Genomic DNA, 6,744 nt, shown 5'->3' on the forward strand with positions numbered 1-6,744 from the left:
CTTCATTTTTGAATCACTCGATTTGGTGAAGTATTGAAGAGGTTATGAATGTTTAAAGTTTACCCAGTTTCCGACGAATTTTCTAGTTTTTCTGCGGACCAGTTACCTTTCAGGCTATTTTACGGATATCTCCAGTAACCATTGGGCTTTCAAATAGGTTTAATCTTATTCTACACTTTCCTATCTTCATTTTGATATATTATGGGTCGAATTCGGTTAAGAAACGATTGAGTTACAAAGCTTTGAAAATTGCCCAAAATCGTTTTTAACAGAATGACCAAAATCATGGATGGTGGACAATCTGAGGGACTATTTCTATTGATTTTCAATATCAGGGACCATTTCTATTGATCGTGCAAATCTCAGGGACCATTTTGTATAATAACCCTTAATAAATTAATTAGGTAACAAAACGATTAATTAGCTAATTAATATAATTAGAAAGGAATGATTTGGGGGTTAACTTATGGAGAAGATTTGATGAGGATGGATGAAATAGGTTTTGAATAAATACCTATTTTGGGCACTTTTGACTTGATTGAGGGATAATTGCCCACTGCTTGTGCGTAGAAATCCCAGTGTGCCTCGAGGGTAATCTTATCCTTTTTTACCCAAAAATCCATGTGTCACCTCCATATTTTTCTTGATTATTTTTGGCTCCACAAATGCTCCCACACCTGTTGGACAGCTTGCAAGAAAGGGCAGCTGGTGTAGAGATCTCTAACTTTGATACATATTCTCACTTGGACTTGTAATTAGATTCTTCTAGAAAAGGGAAATAAATCGCCTCCAAAGCCTATTTAAGCCTACCTTAAGTAAGGGATTAAATCAACTTCGGAGGGCAATTATTTTTCCTTACAAGAAAGAGAGAAAACTAGAGGATATTTGTTCCCCCTCCCCTAGCACTATTCTTTGCTTGCCTATGAAAAGAACCATCTTCCGTTGATTTCTTTGGCTTTTCTGCGCTGCATCGATGTAAGAAAAATTTAATTCTCCTTATCTTCTTCTTGGGTGGTGTTGCCATAGGGCAATCGTTGGGGTGGTACGGCACGTCAGCTGGCAGAGGCCAGGAGTCGACTTGGCATGGGCCAAGAAGGTGGTATGGCAGAGGTCATTGCTTGTGTTACTCGGCTTGACTGAAACTAAGGATTGGCTCGACATGGGCTGAGGAAATGACGTGGCATAGGCCACGGTTTGTGCTCCCTCGTTTAGGCTACTTGCCAAAAATGAGGAAACTGCTTGAGTTTAATTTCTCAGCTGCCATAGATGGAGCAGTCAAGGATGAAGTTGCCAAGATCGGAGGTGCTGAAGATGAAATGTCGAATGAGCGAACTGCTGAGTGCAAAATGGCTGCTGCCCCCTTACCATTCGCTGCTTAGTTCGTCCAAGCATTCGATCTTTTAAGTTATGTGGCCTTCTCGCACTGGAGAGTTTACCCAGATGGGTGTCGAGGAATTAGTTTATCCTCTCGCATTGAAGAACAATTAGTTTACCCTTTCACACTAGAGAGCAATTAGTTTACCCTCTCGCACTAGAGAGCTATTAGTTTACCTTCTCGTACTGGAGAGCTATTAGTTTGCCCTCTCGCATTGGAGAGCAATCAGTTTTCCCTCTCGCATTGAAGAGCTTACCCATATGTGTGTCGGGGAATTGGTTTACCCTCTCGTACTGGAGAGCAATAAGTTTAACCTTTCGCACTAGAAAGCAAACCCATATGGCGAACTGCTTGAGACTTCGAACTACTTGTGGAACCCGCGTAAAGGTGTAAGCGCAGTGAGCTACTCCCATAATTATTGCACCATCATTAGGTGTTCATCATGTGCCCTTTTAAGGCTTAGTTAGCGCAAGCCACAGGGCAAGATCGGCATGCTTGGGAGCCATAAGATTGGCACAGTTATGAGCCATGGTGATAGATCAACGGCTGCCAGGAGCCATGTTGAAGTTCCTTTCAAGCGCAAATATAAGGATAGTATAGTGGTACAAGTAAGGGTGTCAAATCACAGGGACTGATAAATAACTTAGTAAAACCCTTGATTCTTACATATGAGCATTAGTTAATGACTCCTATGATTTAAAATTGGGGGTTTAAGTAATTTTGGAATAGAAATAAAGATAGAAAGAAAACGGAAAAATTAGAACTATCTAAAAATAAACCTAATACATGAAATAGGTTAAAAACGTTTTTAGGACATAAATCTGACTTAAAATGAGCTAAGGCCTTCCCCTAAACATTAATAAATCAATGAGATAATCTTTTAACATATCCATTTCATATGCACAACTAAGATGTTCACATATCTAGCATGGCATATAACTAGATTGTATGAATCCTCACTTTCTTTACATGTGAGATGCATGGCATATACATCAAACTTATATTTGTAGGTGCAACCTAGCATGGCATATACTCAGATTTAGCACCTAGAAACTCATTAAGAACGAAGAGGATTATGAACATCACATGAACCCTAGAACCAGGGACGGATCTACAGAGGGTCCTGGGAGGTCCCAGGACCCCTCGGCCATCTAAAATGTTGCTAGAAATTTTCCGGAGGACCCCTCGTACTCGAACACGAGGCCTGTGCTGCTGTGCAGACTGTCTGTGTTGCTGCAGCAGTAGGTTGCAGGTTGCAACGGAGAAGAAGAAAACAGGGGAGAAGAAAGAAAACAGGGCATTAAAAAAATTGGTCCAAAACGCAGTGTTTTGGCCCCTTTTTTTTTTTTTTGTTAAACCAATGAAATCAACGTTTGAAATTGGTCCACCCTTTCACTTCTCCTGTTGTCCCTTTCACTTCTCCTTTCCCCGTTCCTTCCACTGCTTTTCCCCCTAATCCCCCCATCTTTCTTATATTCACTCAAAACCCTAAATTTCTAATCCCACCCAATCCCATATTATAATTACATTACTCCAATATTATACCTCCACTTGTTTCAATTCTCCAAGCCACCACTATTTGGTTCCAAATTCAAGTAAGTTTTTTGGTATTTTAATCTAATCTCAATTAAATTATATTAGATATTGGTGGAGATTTTTAGTCTATTATTGATATGATTGTTGATGTGTTTTATGTTTGTATACTCATTTTATAATTGAAATTTAGATGGAATTTTTGTTTATTGGTTGATTGGTATATGTTTTGTGTTTTTGGTTAAATGTGTAGTTTAGAAATAAGAAATATGGAAAGATTTTTCAAGCCAAAGCCAATAGCACCATCTACTTGTTCGGGTAGTTCGAGCTCAAGACAAAATGAGTGTGACATTGATTTTAATAATCTTGAGAGAGACCCGGGAAAAAGAATTCGAATGAAGGACTAACCTTCTAATATTCAAAATGAGGTCCGCAAAGCATATTTGCAAATGGGACCTTGTAGGCCTACAAAGTATGAGTTCCCATACACTTTGCATGCAAAGAAAAAGCGACGATTTGTTGTTTCGTGGTTTGAAGAATATGATTGGTTGGAGTATAGTATATCTAAAGATGCGGCATTTTGTCTTCATTGCTATCTCTTTAAAATCAACTTTTCACAATTAGGAAGCGATGCCTTCACTGGGGTAGGCTTTAAGAAATGGAAGAATGCAAGAGAATGTTTTGACAAACATGTTGGTCCTATTGGTAGTTTCCACAATAAAGCTAGAGAAGCGGCTAGTTATCTAATGAACCAAAAGACACATATTGAAGCAGTTGTGATCAAACAATCAGAAGAAGAGTGTATGAAATATCGTCTTTGCTTGAATGCATCAATAGATTGCACTAAGTTCTTGTTGCGACAAGGCCTTCCTTTTCGTGGCCGTGATGAAAGTGTCACTTCGAATAATAGGGGGAATTATTTAGAGCTCTTGCAATTCCTTGCAAATCATGATGAGAAAATAAAGGAAGTTGTGTTGGAAAATGCTCCGGGAAATCTCAAGCTAATAGCTCCTTCAATTCAAAAAGATATTGTCAATTCATGTGCCTTCGAAACTATTAAGGCTATTATGAAAGAAGTGAAAGAGAGTAAATTCTTTTCTATAATGGTAGATGAATCACGTGATATTTCAACAAAGGAGCAAATGGCGGTGATTTTGCGTTATGTGGACAACAAAGGTCAAGTAATTGAAAGGTTCGTGGGAGTCCAACATGTTACCGAAACAACTTTAAGTAAACTAAAGGAGTCCATTGATGAGTTCTTGAAACTACATGACTTGAGCTACTCCAACCTACGAGGTCAAGGTTATGATGGTGCGAGTAATATGAGAGGTGAGTTCAATGGCCTTAAAAAAAAAATTTTGGATGAAGAAAGTTGTGCATTTTATGTTCATTGTTTTGCTCATCAACTACAATTAGCTCTTGTTGCCGTAGCAAAGAAAAACTCCGATGTTGCCGCTTTTTTCACATTGACTAATAGTTTGGTAAATGTTGTTGGATGCTCATGTAAGTATCGTGATGCACTTAGAGAGAAACAACAAGAAAATCTCTTGAAAGCTATTGAAAATGATTGTCTTGAAACGGGGCAAGGGTTAAATCAAGAAACTAGTCTCAAACGTGCTGGGGATACACGGTGGAATTCACATTATGGTGCTTTGATTAGTTTGATTACAATGTTCTCATCTGTGGTGGATGTGCTTGACATGATTGTTGAAGATTGCTACAATGATAGTGCTGGTGAAGCAAAAAGGTTATTAAAAGATTTACAATCTTTTGAGTTTGTGTTCCTCCTCTTTTTGATGAAATCCATATTAGGAGTTACAAACGATTTGTCACAAGCATTGCAAAAAAAAAGATCAAGAGATTGTGAATGCAATGGCTTTAGTCAAGACATGTAAAGAACAACTACGTTGCATGAGGAATGATGAAAATTTTGATCTTTTGGTTGATAAAGTATCATCTTTTTGTGTTGAACATGAAATTGAGGTGCCTAATATGGATGATTTATATGTCATTCAAGGGAAGTCATTGCGTAAGGCTCCAAGAAAGACCAATCATCATCATTACAAAGTGGAGCTCTTTTTCGAGGTCATTGATTTCCAACTTACAGAATTAGATGATCGCTTCGCTGAAGGTAATACCGAAATGCTTATTTGCTTGGCATGCTTGAGTCCGAATGATTCATTTGTAGCTTTTGATAAAGAGAAGCTTGTTCGCCTTGCTCATATGTATCCTAAAGATTTCACGGATCGAGATAGATCGGCACTTCAAGATCAACTTAATATTTACATTCATTTTGTGCGTTCTGATAATGATTTTTCTCAATTGCGGGGAATTAATGAGCTTGCTAAGAAAATGGTGGAGAAAGGGTTGCATCGAACATTTGCATATGTATATTTGCTTGTTCAGTTGGCTTTGGTTTTACCGGTTGCAACTGCTTCAGTGGAGAGGGCATTTTCCGCTATGAATATCATTAAGGGTCCACTTCGCAACAAAATGGGAGATCACTGGTTGAGTGACAGCTTAGTTGTTTACATTGAGAAAGATGTTTTTTCATGTATTGGTAATGAAGCTATCATGGAACATTTTCAGACCATGAAACCTCGTCGTGGACGCTTGAATTAGGATTTTATAGCTTGTAATATTGTTATGCAAATGATTTTTGAATAAAATGTATTATATTTAACTTTTCAATGTTATTTTTGTCTATAAATTTTTTAACCTTTACTATTGGGACCCCCCGAGTTTAAAATCCTGGATCCACCACTGCCTAGAACATGGCATTTATCCTAGATTTTCATGGAATCAGCTTACATGATTAGTTCTGAACCTAATCACACGTTGCTAAGGAATGAACGAAGATATGGCAGTCATCCTTATCATTCTTAATAGAAAGAAAACATAAACAAGGTAGCTAAGCTTGAAAATATATGCTTGAAACAATTGAGACAGAAAACTGATTCTAGCTAACAAATGAAATTGATAAACTAAAATTTCATCGTAACATTAATTCAATCATGTCTAGGGCTTTAAAGCAGCCCTAAGTATCCATAAACTAAATTAAAAACATAACAAAATACATTAAAAAAAATACATAAAAAGTTAGGAAAGTTAGAACCTAGAAATGGCTCAAGGTGGATGACTCCTCCTCCTCTTTGATGTTGTGTATCTCCTCATTTTCCTCCTTTAGATTCTATGTATTTTCCTCCTATTAAAAGGCTTAGGTGTTTTCTAACATCTGACACATTTACATCCTTGAATTGACTCTCATTTATAGCTTATTACAATCAGCTTTTAGTATAAGAGTAACTGAAAACTAGCTGTTATCAAAATTTGTAATTGAACAGCTTCTATTTATTCTGTCATAATTTCTTGTCAAAACCTCCAAATCACAAGCTGTAAAGACCATTAGAAAGAAGACTTCTAAGGTTTTCCAACCATATATAGCCCATTTTCTAATTCATTTTGAGCACTACGGGGCAAGGCTTGCAAGGTGGCTGTTCTGCAAGCGTCTTTTCTGGTGGATCTTAGGCCACTTATGGGTTATGGTCTGGTCATGGGCAGGTTGGGCTTCAAACTATCCATCTGAGGCTATTAAGATATTCAAAAGAAGATGATTTCTTCAAGCCCTTACTTTCATCTTGAAATACAATACAAACAACAAAATACCTTGTGATGCACAAAGATTTTAAGTCAAAAACCTAACTAAAATAGGGCATAAAAGTATAACTTTATGCACTCAACAAGCCATGGAACAGGTAAGCACGGCTGTGAAAATAGAGTTGGGGCTGGCTTGGGCCAAGTTGTGTACAGCAGGAGAAATTGGACCACTAGGTCTG

The 6,744-nt window shown here is 37.7% G+C and overlaps 1 pseudogene; it reads left to right on the plus strand.

Moving 5' to 3' along the window:
- Positions 1 to 3,342: 3,342 nt before the first annotated feature.
- Positions 3,343 to 5,599, plus strand: LOC148698606 (uncharacterized; annotated as a pseudogene).
- Positions 5,600 to 6,744: the final 1,145 nt, after the last annotated feature.

This window comes from Pyrus communis, chromosome 2, assembly GCF_041283825.1.
Source record: "Pyrus communis isolate YQ-2024b chromosome 2, ASM4128382v1, whole genome shotgun sequence".
In the NCBI taxonomy this organism is placed as follows: Eukaryota; Viridiplantae; Streptophyta; class Magnoliopsida; order Rosales; family Rosaceae; genus Pyrus; species Pyrus communis.